At 41.3% G+C, this 15,691-nt stretch overlaps 1 protein-coding gene across 1 annotated transcript in view; it reads left to right on the top strand.

Moving 5' to 3' along the window:
* ADAMTSL3 (ADAMTS like 3) overlaps positions 1-15,691 on the top strand; it is a 526,198-nt gene that overhangs the window by 161,948 nt on the left and 348,559 nt on the right.

The raw sequence follows: 15,691 nt of genomic DNA, 5'->3' as shown, positions 1-15,691 counted from the left end.
CAAATGAGGCTGAGTCTTCAAGGCACCGAGTTTCATTTTGCCTTCTTCCACCCTATAAAATTTAAATGTGTTTTGAGGCAGTCTGTTGACCTTTGGCCAAGGGCAGTGTTTGCCCAGCTTGAGTCACGCACTGACCGCTTTTGCATTTTTCCATATCTTTGTGCCGCTGCAGTGTTGTTTCCATGTACTGGGGCAGTGTGCACAGAAGGCTGTAAGCGGAGATTTCAGGCCAGCGGTCTTCATCATCCACAGCGTCAGCTGTTGGAATCCCAGCTCCACCACTTCAAGGCCTGTTATACAAACGTCTCTGCGTCTCAGTGTCCACATTTGTAGAGAGGGGGTGTCTACCTCATAGAATTTTCTGGAGGAGTTAATCCATTGTGAAGAGGAAAAAAGTAACAAGCAAAATGAAAACTGTCTGGCATGTAGTAAGTGTACTAAGTCAGTGCTGTTGCTGTATTAACCCTTTGAAACAAGCGAGATGCCTGTGATTTCTGCTGAGGATGTGGCTGGTCCCATCACGGGGCCTGGAGAATGTTCTAGGCAAGGCTAAGTCAGTTTGGGGTGCCCAAGGGTTGGACACTTGGTTATCTCCCTAGGGTCAGCCTGAGTTTGAGTCAAAGCTGCTCCTCTGAGGTATCTTGGGATTTGGGTGTCTGGGGGGCCCTTGGGGGTCTTCTTTGGTCTCTCCCCTTCCTTATAAGTGCTGCCACCAGGAGGCTGGTGGAGAGTTAATAGCCGTGTGAGGCTGAGCTGCAAGGAGCAAGGAATGTGCCAACTCATTTAATAAAAAGTAGATTTTCTTTATTAAATCAGCTAAAACTGAAACCTTTATATTCACTGGCCACAAATAATTGTGATAGATTGCAGAGCAAGCCATGAGGTCAGCAGTCTTGTGTTTCTCTAACTCGTTCTTGACTGTTTCTGGAGGAGCTCACCGTTTCCCTCACTCAGGCAGCTGGAAAGGCCTCCCATCTTCCGGTTACACCCTGGCCCTGGGAGCTTCCTGTTGCTCTGGGCCTGCTCCTTAGGGACCCTGCTCTTCCCTGAGAAGACAGGTGCTGCTGTTCCAGCTCTCTCTTCCAGCCTTCTTCATTGAGAAGTCTCAACTCAGGGGGATAGAAATATGGAGCAAATCATGGGCTCCAGCCCTGCTTTGCCAAATCCATTCCATTTCCATGCCTCGTGCAATCTTGGGCAGATTCCCTTTCATTTATTAAAAGTCCAGTCCAATTTAAAATTTTGATTCCCTGCTTGATTTAAATCTTATCTCCCTTCTGTCTAGTCTAGCCTTGACACGTGGCTCCAGGTACCTGAAGTGGGGTCGTACTGTGGTCCATTCTCTTCTCACCTCAACCGGTGGTAAGGACTGGTGTGGGGTTCTTTCTTCCTTTTAGTTATTCTCGGTCCAGCTGGGGTTGGGAGCAAGGAGAGGGGATGGGGAGAAGGTCAAACAGCTCTTGACTTAACTGGATGCCTCTCTCTGGTAGTTGTCACCGTCTCTAGCTCTCATGGACTCTCTGCCCTCTGGGTAGCACATGTAAATTCTTCTAGCTCTCATGGACTCTCTGCCCTCTGGGTAGCACATGTAAATTCTTCAGAGCGCTCTGCAGGACCTGCCTTTCCTGAAGCAGGAGGTCCAGCTCCGGCTTGCCTCGTGCTGCTGGGATCTTCTTGCCTCCAGGCAACCCTGTTGGGTGGGGTGCTGGCAGGATGGCTTAAACCCGGTTCCTTTGGTGTTGTCCACTTAATCCACAGGAAGTGCTCACATCCTTGCTGTGCAGTTGGTGGGGTTGTGGGATGCTCCAGCGCTGGCTCCTCTCTCTGTCCTGCCAACTCCCTTCAGTTCTCTGGTCCTTGCTCTGCTAGGACAGATCAGTGGATCCAGTCTAAGCTCATACCCACCTGGAGAGAGGATCGCCAGTCTCTCCTTGCAGGCATCCCCAGTCTCAATGAGTGATTCTTTTATTTCTTCAATACATCTCAGTCCTCCTTCTTAGAGGGGAAGGAGTGAGGTGGTAGCTGGTATCCCTTCTTAGGGAGCTCTCAGGGAGAGGTCACCTTATGTTGGTAGCCCTCTTGAGAATGTGTGTACTTAGCTCCTCCTTATCACGAGCTTTGCCCCCTAAATTCCAGTGTTTCGGCATTGGGAAGGGTCAGCATCTTGATACTAAAATTAGACATGTTGGTTCTAGTCCTAGGGCCATGCTGGTCTTGGTGGTAGTTCTGGTCTCTGATTCCAGTGGTTCCGGTCTGATGTTTTAAGTATTGTTACGTTAGGTGGTTCTGGTCTCAGAGGTTCTCTCTGGCATTGTTTTTGGTCTTGTCGCTGTTTCTGATCTTAATCATTATGGTTTTCATCAGTCCTGGGGTTGGGAGTGGTTCTGGTCTCAGTGATTCCGGATATCTTGGTGGTTCTGGTCTTGGTGGTGTTTTTGTCTCCGTGGCTGTTACCACGGTGGAAGCTCCAGTATTAGTAGGTTCATGTCTTGGTGTTGGCTGTGGTTTTGGTGGCATTGGTGGCAGTTCTCCCGCTGTGACACAACCAACATTAATCCTAACGTTCGCTTTCACTCCATCTCCTTTAAATCAGAAGTCAGAATCCACACTTGGGTGTTCGTTGTGAGTTACAGAAATCCCCTGGCTCCTCCAAATCACTCTTCTGACCCAGGAGAAGGAGGTGGCACATTCAGTCTGAGACGGTGACCTGTGTCAGTTCCCTCGTGACTGAATCGGGTCCTCCATGAGCCTTGGTTAGAGATCCATAGACACTTGGATGCACCCTTTACAGTAGCTTCTTATGATATCAGTTAATTTGTGGTAGGACCTTTTGTTTTTTCATCCTTTTTATCTGTTTCTCTCTTTGTTCTCATATGCGTGATCACCATACCTTCTGATCATCCTTCCACAGAACTCTCCAGGCGAGTTCTGTGACACTTTTCCCGCTGTCCCCTATGCAGGGAAGACGTTTAAGAGAATAACAATCAATTGATTGAGCTCATTGTCATCACTTGACACTCTGTGTCTAGAGGCCCTGACCGCTAGCAGATAAATTATGCAAATAAAACATTTAAATTGTAGAAAAATTGGGAGCTTCCCTGGTGGCGCAGATAAAAAAAAGTCTATTATTTTACATCAACTGTTAAATGTAAACATTGAAAATAAAAGACAATTTTGATAGCTTAGTTTTGGCCTTCCTTCCTTCCTTCCTCCCTCCCTCTCTCTCTCTTTTTCTTTCTTTCTCGCTCTCTCCCTCCTTTCCTTCTTTCTTTCTTTCCTTTCTTTCTTCCTTTCTTCCTTCCTTCCCTTCTTTCTTCTCGGTAACCTCACTAAAATGGAAGACACCCAGTATCTCTGAGAGGTTTCTGTCAGCCTCTTCCATGAGCTGCAGATCAGTATATCTGTGAGCTGCTACTTACCTCCACCAGGATATTCCTTGCGGACCTCAGACACAATATTTCCTAAATGGAAATCCTCACCAGCCACCCAGCTCTGTCTCAGTGCCTGGATTCTCCATCTTCTAGTCATTTGACCCAGAATCCTGGGGCCACTCTAGATGCCTTCTTCTCTGTTGCCCCTGCCCTGTACCCATCCGGCCACTAACTTCCATTTGTTCCATCTCAGAAATATCTCTTAGGGACTTCCCTGGTGGTCTAGTGGTTAAGACTTCACCTTCCAGTGCAGGGGATGCGGGTTCGATCCCTGGTCAGGGAGCTAAGATCCCACATGCCTTGCGGTCAAAAAACCAAAACATAAAACAGAAGAAAATTGTAATAAATTCAATAAAGACTTTAAAAAAAGAAAGAAAGAAATGTCTCTTTAATCTGTTTTGTCCTCTTTGTTTCCACTGACACTGTATGTTTGAAGAGTAGGGTATTTGACAGCATGAGGTATGAAATAAGGATGAACAAAGATAGTTTGTGGCTACACTGGGGAGGACCTTGCCGAGCACACTAAATAAATTAACGATGAAGAGGACTTGATTCAGTGGGCAGCATGGAGTCCTGTGGGCGTTGACCAGGAGGTGATGGGAGACACCAGTAAGACTCCATTGGACCCCTGGGAACACACTTGAGTGAAAGATACTTGGGATGCCGCTGGCACCAGTGCAGGTTGGGACTGATGAGAACTTCAGCTCAGTTCGCAAGAGAGCATGGGGCCGTGGGGAGGGGGGAGTAGTCCTCAGCAAGAGCATGTGATTATGGGCACCATTTTAGAACCTGAAGGGATAGAACTTGACAAGTGATTATGTGGGACTGAGAGAGAAAGAGGGAAGAATTGAAAATTCCTTTAGGTTCTGAGCTAGTTTTAGGGACACACGAAGGTGAAAATTCATCCTGATCTTGTGAAATTGTCAGTTATGTTTGAGAGAGTAGCTTCAGGGGAAGCTGTGGATTGCAAAATGTGAGGGACTGAATAAGCCTCTTTAATAAGTGGTGCTGGGAAAACTGGGCAGTTACATGTAAAAGAATGAAATCAGAACACTCCCTAACACCATACACAAAAATACACTCAAAATGGATTAGAGACTTAAATGTAAGGCCAGACACGATAAAACTCTTAGAGGAAAACAGGCAGAACACTCTGTGACATAAATCACAGCAAGATCACCTCCTAAAGAAACAGAAATAAAACCCAAAATAAACAAATTGGACCTAGTGAAACTTAAAAGCTTTTGCACAGCAAAGGAAACCATAAACAAGGCGAGAAGACAACCCTCAGAATGGGAGAAAATATTTACAAACGAAGCAACTGACAAAGGATTAATCTCCAAAATATACAAGTAGCTCATGCAGCTCAGTATCAAAAATACAACCCAATCCAAAAATGAGCAGAAGATGTAAATAGACATTTCTCCAAAGAAGATATACAGATGGCAAACAAACACATGAAAGGATGCTCAGCATCACTAATCATTAGAAAAATGCAAATCAGAACCACAGTGAGATATCACCTCACACCAGTCAGAATGGCCATCATCACAAAATCTACAAACAATGCTGGAGAGGGTGTGGAGAAAAGGGAACCCTCTTGCACTGTTGGTGGGAATGTAAATTGATACAGCCACTGTGGAGAACAGTATGGAGGTTACTTAAAATATTAAAAATAGAACTACCATACAACCCAGCAATCCCACTACTGGGCATATACCCTGAGAAAACCATAATTCAGAAAGAGTCATGTACCAAAATGTTCACTGCAGCTCTATTTACAATAGCCAGGAGATGGAAGCAACCTAAATGTCCATCATCGGATGAATGGGTAAAGATGTGGCACCTATATACAATGGAATATTACTCAGCCATAAAAAGAAACAAAATTGAGTTATTTGTAGTGAGGTGGATGGACCTAGGGTGTGTCAAACGGAGTGAAGTAAGTCAGAAAGAGAAAAACAGGTACCGTATGCTAACATATATATGGAATCTAAAAAAAAAAAATGGTTCTGAAGAACCTAAGGGCAGGACAGGAATAAAGACGCAGATGTAGAAAATGGACTGGAGGACACAGGGAGGGGAAAGGGTAAGCTGGGACGACGTGAGAGAGTAGCATTGACATATATGCACTACCAAATGTAAAGTAGATAGCTAGTGGGAAGAAGCTGCATAGCACAGGGAGATCAGCTCAGTGCTTTGTGACCACCTAGAGGGGTGGGATAGGGAGGGTGGGAGGGAGACGCAAGAGGGAGGGGATATGGGGATGTATTTATATGTATAGCTGATTCACTTTGTTAAACAGCAGAAACTAACACACCATTGTAAAGCAATTATACTCCAATAAAGATGTTAAAAAAAAAAGGAAATATGTAATACTCTTTGAGAAGGAAACAGGATCATTAGGAAGCTTCTTCTGAGCAAAGTGAACACTTCAGTATATATGCACTGCCAAGGGAGGCAGCAAGGAGAAAGGGAGGGATTAAAGATCCAGGAGGAAAAAACCAATTGTATGCAGTTATTTCATAACAGAGAAAAAAAAAAGTAGGCAGTGTTTCCCCTCTGCATTGCTAATGGATCCTAAAGCAGCAGAGCTAACATCTTTTGGAAACCACATTTCAAGGTTTATGATTGTGATTGCTCTCAGTTTATTTTTACAAAGATGCTAATTTCCATAAGTAGCATGGAAGCATAAAGCAATTTCCTCTCCCAAGTATTTTATGCAATTACTTTCTGGAATTTGTCAGCACTGAACAGCTCCAGCTAATGTATGCTATAAATTATTGTGGTCAAATGCTCAGAAATTCATCTGTTCTCCAAGCCTTCATTTACAAATATAATAACATGTTATTTTGAAAAAAAATTTTTAAAAGGAAGAATTACTCTATTTTATTAATAAAAACTCATTTATAGTATTAAAGGTCTCTTTAAATTCTCTTCACTTTCTCTTTTGAAATTTTCATTTTCCCCCTGATTTAAAAACATAAACATATTCATTATAAAAAAATGTGGAAAACACAGGAAAGGACAAAGATGGAAAAAAACCACCTTTCATTCTAACAGTTGTTAGGATTTTGTTGCATACATTTCCAATATTCTTCTTAGAATATTAACATATATATGTATCTTTTAAAAAGTGGTCACACTGTATTTTGATTATAGCTTTGTAAAGATTTAACAACATGAGGAATATTTCTACATGTCATTAAATATTTTTATTTTAATATTTAATGTCTTCATAGTATTGCATCATTTGGTGTGCTATATTTTATTAACTAATTCTTTTACTGCTGAACATTTAAATTCATCAGTTTTTTGCTGTTGCAAATAATGCTGCTATGAAAATATGTTTGCAGATCCATCTTTGCTCGCATTTATTATTATTTCCTTTGAAAACATTTCTAGGAAGATACTTATTGAAGCATAATCTTGGGGTCAAAAGCTATGTGCAGTTTTAAGACCTTTGATTGATACTATCAAGTTGCCTTTCAGAAAGCGTCTATCAATGTGTACTCTGCAATAGTTGGCAATATAGGATTTAAGGAAATCTTAGTAGTGAGAGATTCTTAAAAATACCTTTGGGCCATTTGTATTACTGCTTTTGTGTATGGTCTCCTTGAGACATTAGGAATAGAATAAAAGATTTTATCTTCCTATTTTTCTACTGAGGATTTCTCATTAATTTGTATATGGCTTTTTATATGTAAAGAATATGAGTCCTTTGTCTTTAATATGCTGCAAATAATTTCCCCATTTTGTCATTAATATTTTAATTTTATTTATGTTTTTGATAAATTGACATTTAAAATTTTCAAGTCGCCTAGTCTAGGAGTCTCAATTTAAGAATTCTTTGCCTTTGCATCATGCTTAGAAATAAACTCCTACTGAGAGAAAATAGGTGTAATCTATGTTTTCTTCTAGTCTTATATTTCTTTTTAAACATTAAAATTTCTGTCAGTTGCTTCCTGGGCTAATATCATACTTTTAAAGTTCTTATAGCTTTGTAATGTGTTTAGTAACTACTAAGGCATGACTTTTCTCTTCAGTATTATAGTTTTTTTTTTTTTTTTTTTTTTAGTATTATAGTTTTGACCAGTGCAGAAGGTCTTTAAAGTTATTTGGGCAAAGTTCCAAGAACAAAAACCCTGTTGTTTTCAATGGCAATGGCATAATGGAGGTGTAACAAGTTCCTTCCCTCAAAACTATATAAAACAAACAAACAGCAACAAAAAGAACGAAGTTTATCTCCATTAAAACAAGGAGATGGTACCTGTTTGTAAACACGAACTCTGAAGTACTGTTTTCTGAGTACTGTGAAGTCTAGACCTGAGTGAGAGAGGACCCTGCAGGCTGACATGTGTCTCCTTGCGTTCTGAGCAGGACAGAGGTTTCCCTAATGAGGACTGTCACAAATTGTGACTATCTAGTAAACTTTTGGTAAGAAGAGTGAAATTGAGGGCCTTGATGGGACACAAAAATAAGCGGGTATTGTCCCCAAAGAGGCCTGGTTTGACACCAGAAATGGCAAGGGACGTAGAGTTGAAGGGGAGAATTGCTGACACAGAATTTTTATCATCTAGTTGTACAACATAAACTCCTACAGGGAGAGACCACGGAAGGTGGAGTGGGATAACGTAGGGAGGAAGAAAACAGCACTTTTCTGACCAAAATGCTGTGGAGTAAGGGGGTTTCTCGAGAACCTCCCTGACTGTTGGATGTTGAAAATAAAAGGAAGGTGTAGCTCTAGAGAAAAGGAAAGCACGTCTTTAGTAAGAGAAAGAGCCCGACAACAGTGCAGAATCGAAGCTGTGGACTAGTCTAGTTCACCCCCTGTCTCATACCTCATGTCATCCTCCTGCCGTTTTTCAGCAAACAGCCGATCCCATTACAAACAACAGAAATAGAGCGCGTGCAATGCAATAAGCAACTGGGGACATACTAGACAGAGTGGGTCTCCTATAAGAGTGAAGTAGAAAACAAACATACACGTGATTATAGAAAAATGGTAACAAAGGAGATCTAACATATGTTAATATTTCTTAAAAAGAACAGGAAAAATTTCAAAAATATAATCAAAGAAAGCTTTTCCCAGTCTTTTTCTTAAGGTCTTTGTCAATATTGATTCAGTATTTTTTGTCATTGAGTATTACTGAAGAGAACTCTGGCCAATCTGATTTTTAACCCTTGTATGTGCCTCACTTTGTCTGCCATGATGCATACATGATTTCTTCCTTATTTCAAAGTCCATATTTTCATCTGGACATAATGTAAATAATTTTTAATCTTCATAAGCATGTGTGCATGTGTTTCAGGAAAGGTTTTTTAATGTGGTCCTCAAATCTGTAATGTTTTTACAATTTTTGCCATTTTTTTCCTAAGCTTACTTTTTCTGTTGTCTTAAAATATTTTCTTTAAATTCTTGTATTTCTTCCTGAACTTTTTAAAAGCAAGATCAGGTTGTTTATAATTTATTTGTGATTTTTTTTGAAGTAATTTATCTAGAGATACGTGTTCATTGATTGCATTTTGCTTGTATTTGTTACTATTTTTAAAAATTTGTATGCATTGATCTTGTGAGGGTTCTGTTCTGATAGGGATCCTCTTTTTAATGGGGCTCTGCTCCATGGGTCTCTCATCCTTCTTCGTAGATGAGCAGGCTGAGAAGAACATGTTCTTCTCATGGTGATAAAAGAGACACATGAGAGCAAGTCCAAAGGCATAAGGGTCTTTCTTATGCAGTCTGCTTGTGTCATTTCTGTAAAACCCCACTGGCTGAAGCAACTCACATAGCTGAAGACACAGTCAGAGGTAGGGACAGAGCAGGTTGTATGGCCAAGTCCAAAATTATTGGGGTAGGCTGGATAAAGAAGATGTGGTACATATATACAATGGAATATTACTCAGCCATAAAAAGGAATGAAATAGTGCCATTTGCGGAGATGTGGATAGACCTTAGAGAGTGTCATACAGAGTGAAGTAAGTCAGAAAGAGAAAGACAAATAAATAATATCACTTGTATGTGGAATCTAAAAAAATGGTACAGATGAACTTAGTTGCAAAGCAGAAATAGAGACACAGATGTAGAGAACAAACTTATGGATACCAAAGTGAGAAGGGGGTGGGATGAATTGCGAGATTGGGGTTGACACATATATGCTGCTACATGTAAAATAGGTAACTAATGAGAACCTACTGTATAGCACAGGGAACTCTACTCAGTGCTCTGTGGTGACCTAAATGGGAAGGAAATCCAAAAAAGAGGAGATATGTATATACGTATAACTGATTGATTTTGCTATACAGCGGAAAGTAACACAACATTGTAAAGCAACTATATTCCAATAAAAATTAATTAAAATATTAAAAAAATAAAACTGACTAAATTATAAGCCTCCCCCCAAAGAACCCTCACAAAATTATTGGGGTGGGCAAGTCTGCTCCTCCCCTAGAGATATATGTATGTGTGGGGTGAGGGGTGACTGTTTTTGAATAATTAATCAACTCTCATCTGGCAAAGCCAGGTTTTTCATTGAGGCAGCATAGCTCCAGAGAGCATAGTTGAGTTGCTACACTCACACCACCATCACACACTAACATTACTGATTTGGGAAGAGTCGGCGCTAATGAGGAATTGTAGCCAAGTCTCACCTCGTGACGTGAAGCCAGCTTTACTTCATGAGATCGGTGTTCCTCTTGGATAGGGAGGCTATGATACCTGCCTTCCCATCTTACTCATAACTTTAACTCTAGCCTTCAATCTTAGTCTGTTGCAAGTAGAAGTCCAGCAATTGATTCCTCTCAATCCCCTAGTTCAGTGTTACTTCAGCTTTTTGACTGAAAAAAACCCACAGGAGGAAGTGCATTTTACATCATGACTCAATGCACGTACATATCTATGCATTCATATTTTTGGAACAAAAGTTTCAAGAAACAATGCTGATTCTTTCCATGAGTGGTTCACTGTGATACCTGTTTTTATATCCACTCCATTCCAGTTGATTCTATGACAAAATGACTGGTTAAGACCCAATTAATTTCATCACCTACTCATGGGCTATATTTCCAGTTTGAAAAAAAACACTGCCCTAGTTAATAGACCCCATTCTCCATCGACTTTTGTGTGTGTTGATTTTCCTCCTCTGATATTTGGCTGGAGGGAGGGGGTTGATAAATGAGGCTCCTAGTACAGCTTCCGAATTCTGATTGGCCATCACCTAGTGTAGCTCTGCTTTCCTGGGGCGCTATGTTCCCCCACGCAACCAACTACTGCCAATAGTGTCCATTTAAAGCTACAATTTCCAATATGCTTGGTTACTAGGGTTCTTCAGAGCTATCTAGATTATCATATTCTTTTACTTGTATGACCTGCTAACATGATGATTCATATTAATAGGTTTCCTAATATTGAATCATCCTTGTGCTCCCGGCATTAACTGTGCTTGGCCATGATATACTGTCTTTTAAATATTCAGCTGGATTTGGCTTGCAAATATTTTGTTGAAAAGTACTACATCTGTATTCATAAGTAATGTTGGTTGGTACTATATTTTCCAGGTTTTTAATATAAAAATTTTTGTTAACTTTATAAAGTGGATTGAAACATTTTCCATCTTTTTCTCTTTTCTGGATCAGTTTAGCACAGGGATAAGCTATTCTTTGAAGGTTTGAAAGTAAAATAAATAGTAAAATTTTACCTTGATAGTAAAAATAAATGGGGCCCAGAACATTTTGGGGCAAGTAATTCTTTGACAACTTTTAAAAGCTTTTTATAGGATTATTGGATTATTCAGGTTTTTCCCACTTCTTTAATCAATTTTGGTAATTAACCTTTTTCTGGAAACCTTCTATGCAATCAAAAGTTAAAAATTTGGTAGGACAGCAAAGGGGAGTATTTTGTAATTTTTCAAACTTCTATTATTTTGCTTGAATTTCTGATTTATTTTTCTTGAGAGTATGCAGAAAGTTTTGTTTTTAAATGCTCAATTTTATGAATGTTGCAAGGATACTTAACAGTTTGACATTTTTCTGAATTTCCATGGATAATGGACAATACATTTTATTCTCTGTATTAAGGAATGTTGTTCTCGTATCCCCACTCTCTTTCTTCATTGTTCCTTTCTGTCTGCTCACTCCCCACACTAATTCCTATTTAGTTCTAGGGGGGAACAGTCTGTCTTTTCTTTTTCCCCTTGGCTATTACTGATCTTTGTCTTTAGGAACTTAGCAACTTCTTGTCTAGCCGGTTTTTGTAAACACAGATGGTTCTCTCCTTAAGAGGAATAATAGGTCCAGGTGTTGGGTAAGATTGAACTAAGCTTCCCCATTTTCTGATCTTGCCTCTGAGTTGTTCTTTTAGTTTTTCCAATAGGATCAATAATGAAATCTTCAACATTTTTATTCACATATATTTTTCTTTATTACCAAGTTGTGCCAGTGCACACTCCCGCTAGTAGTCCGGGAGAGTGCCCTTCTCTCTACATACTCACCAGCATTTGATATCACTCAAAATTGTTGTCAGTTTAGTAGCAGTCCAGACATTTTAAACTCTGTCACCCTTAAATCCGGATAGAAATGGCCACCTTGGTTATCAGAGCAGGGAATTCTGAGGGTTGGTGTGGCTCATTTAGAGATACCTTTTAAGCTAGTTATAAAGTGAATAAGAGATGAGTCTATAATTTATGAAAAGAGAGATCCATATACATTAAAGTCCCCAAACAAGGCATCAGAAAGGAAGGGGGATAAAATTATAAGCAAAACTTGGTGGTGCTCAGTGGTATCTGGGGGACAAGACTCCAGGTGAGATTGGCAGGGAGAAAGCACTGTCCAAATCCTCTGTGGGGGTGAAGGCAGGGCCTGTGAAGACGCTCTTCCTGCTTGGTTTGGTTCTCCGTGAGGCTGGAGGATGACCTTCCCCTTTGCTGGGATGGAAGGTTGAAGCCAGCGGTGGAAAGGAGCCAGCCTGTACGTGAGGGGCATGACTGCCTTTCTGGAGGAAGCGTTGCTCATTCGTTGGCAATAATTGCAGTCACCCTTCGCTGAGGGTGAGAGAGAAGAGAGGGGGGAATTTCTGGGATGGGCAGAGTGAAGCAGGTCCAAAGCCCTGTGGCTGTTCCAATGAAATTCCTTTCAGTGCACACACTTCACACTGAGAATGCAGAGCCTCCTTTCCATGGAGCAGTGGTTGGTAGGACACCAGCAACTATTACTCCCTCCCCCGATGGCCTTCTGCTGAAAGCAGGCCCTCCCAGGACCCCAGCCAGGCCTTTGCCTCGCTCCTCAGGACAGGCTTGATGGCGTTGCATCTCAGAGGTAGCCCAGTGGCTCTGAACTGACCTGTAAGCCCTCCTTCCCATCCTTGGGAGGTCCAGCATGTGGCAGGCATCATTGTTCACGGCGTTTGGGGTGGAGCACTTGTGCTGCACACTCTGTAAACACTTTCTGGGATGCATTAGCAGCTTCCATTGTCAGAGCCAGGAAAACATTTGGTGCATGGAGCGGGGAAGGAACACGTGGAGTGGCAGGCGGCCGTGCTCTGGCGGGCTCTGTTCAGTCCCTCATGTGGGGAGGCTGCTTACCTCGGTGGTGCCCACTATACATCTGGCTGATGCCTGGTGGATCCTTAGTGAGGTACTTAGCAACCAGACACTTTTTTTCTGCTTTTTAAAATTTTTTATTTTGTTGTTTTTAATTTTTTTAATTAATTTATTTTTTTTGGTGGTACGCGGGCCTCTCACTGTTGTGGCCTCCCCCATTGCGGAGCACAGGCTCTGGACGCGCAGGCTCAGCGGCCATGGCTCATGGGCCCAGCCGCTCCGCGGCATGTGGGATCTTCCCAGACCGGGGCACGAACCCGCGTCCCCTGCATCGGCAGGCGGACTCTCAACCACTGTGCCACCAGGGAAGCCCTGTTGTTTTTTAAATTAATTTTTATTGGAGTATAGTTGCTTTACAATGTTGTGTTAGTTTCTGCTGTACAGCAAAGTGAATCAGCTATACGTATACATATATCCCCTCTTTTTTGGATTTCCTTCCCATTTAGGTCACCCCAGAGTGTTGAGTAGAGTTCCCTGTGCTATACAGCAGGTTCTCATTAGTTATCTATTTTATACATAGTAGTGTATATATGTCAGTCTCAATCTCCCAGTTCATCCCACCCCGCCGCCCTTACCCTCTTGGTAACCGTACGTTTGTTCTCTATGTCTGTGTGTCTATTTCTGCTTTGCAAATAAGTTAATCTCTACCATTTTTCTAGATTCCACATATAAGTGATATTATGTGATATTTGTTTTTCTCTGTCTGACTTACTGCGCTCTGTATGACAGTCTCTAAGTCCATCCACATCTCTGCAAATGGCACAGTTTCGTTCCTTTTTATGGCTGAGTAATATTCCATTGTATATATGTGCCACACCTTCTGTATCTATTCCTCTGTCAATGGACATTTAGGAGCAACCAGCCACTTTGAAAGACAGCTGAAAGATTTGGGGGTGGGGAAGGGGAAGAGCCCAACCCATGCTAGGGAGTGAACCAGCCACACTTTATTATATAGTTAACTGTTAAAAGTAATAGATAGGCACATACACTTATGTGCACACAGAGCAGTACAGATGATATGCTGATGTAACACTCAGTCTTTCCTCAGTGGGGCTTTGGTGACAGGCCACGTGCCTCTGTCCTTTTTGGCCTCACTGCTAATCTGTTCCTGTCTTGTCAGTTGATCTTCTTTGACGCCCACCCCAGGACACAAGGTGTATCAAGGAAGCCTTGGCTCCCAAGGTTCTTCCTTGGCCAGCACAGATAGATGTTGAGTTCTTTCCACTTCAGCAGTTACCAAGGGAAGCTTGTCTTTCAAAAGACACATGGCACACAGGACACGGGGATCTTTTTTTTGACTGTCATGTGGAAGTACTCACTGAGCTCAGAGCTTTGTTGTGTAATATAAGACTGTGGGATTAGCACATAATTCTGAGATTCAGTGAATGAATCCATCGACTGACAATCCCTGGTGAGATCAAGAAAGAAAGTGATCTTAATGAAAACTAATATGAGACTAGAGTTGGCAGTAATAGTGCAAATGGAGCCCTAATCTGTGTTCAATATTTATAACTCATAGATTCTTTTTTCGTTGATAGTGAGTATATATAAAGGAGTTTTCACTTCTTTGGTATGTTAGAATTTCTTTTATGGGATATGTGGTTCATGAATATTTTCTCCTGGTCTATAGCTTGATTTTTTATCCTCTTATTAGCAACTTTTGCAGAACAAAAGTTTTAAATTTTGATAAAGTCCAACGTATCGCTTTTTTCATTTGTGGATGATGGTGTTTGGTGTTATGGCTAAGAACTCTTTGCTAGGTCCTGAAGATTTTCTGCTGTGTTTTCTTCTAAATGTTTTATAGTTTTACAGTTAAGTTTGTGATCCATTTTGAATTAATTTTTGTATAAGGTGTAAGGTTAAGGTCAAGACTCAGTTTTGCCTGTGGATGTCCAATTGTTTCCGCATTAGAGCAAGACTGTCCTCCTTCCACTGAATTACTTTTTGAAAAATATTTATTTATTTATTTTCAGCTGCATTGGGTCTTTGTTGCTGCGCGCGGGCTTTCTCTAGTTTTGGCGAGCAAGGGCTATGCTTCATTGCGGTGCGGGGGCTTCTCATTGCAGTGGCTTCTCTTGTTGTGGAGCATGGGCTCTAGGCACACGGGCTTCAGTAGTTGTGGCACGCGGGCTCAGTAGTTGTGGCTCGCGGGCTCTAGAGCACAGGCTCCATAGTTGTGGCGCATGGGCTTAGTTGCCCTGTGGCATGTGGGATCTTCCCGGACCAGGGCTCGAACCCATGTCCCCTGCATTGGCAGGAGGATTCTTAACCACTGTGCCACCAGGGAAGTCCCACTGAATTACTTTTGCTTCTTTGTCAAAAATCAACTGGGAGTATTTCTGTGGGTCTGTTTCCAGACACTTTATTTTGTTCACATTGAACTATGTGTTTACCCCTCCTCCAGCACCATGGTATCTTTATTACTGTAGCTATATAGTAAGTATTAAAATTGAGTACAATTATTCCTCTCACTTTACTCTTCCTTTATCAAAATTATTTTAGCTATTCTTTTGCTTTTTCATATAAACTTTTGAATAAACTCGTCTATGTATACAAAAAATCTTGCTGGAATTTTGATAGGAATTGTGTTAAACCTATTGATTGGTTTGGGGAGGATTAACATCTTTACTGTGTTGAGTCTTCCAACCCATGAACATGGTCTGTTTC

The sequence above is a fragment of the Stenella coeruleoalba genome (assembly GCF_951394435.1).
Source record: "Stenella coeruleoalba genome assembly, chromosome: 2".
In the NCBI taxonomy this organism is placed as follows: Eukaryota; Metazoa; Chordata; class Mammalia; order Artiodactyla; family Delphinidae; genus Stenella; species Stenella coeruleoalba.
This window is presented reverse-complemented; position numbering and strand designations above follow the sequence as displayed.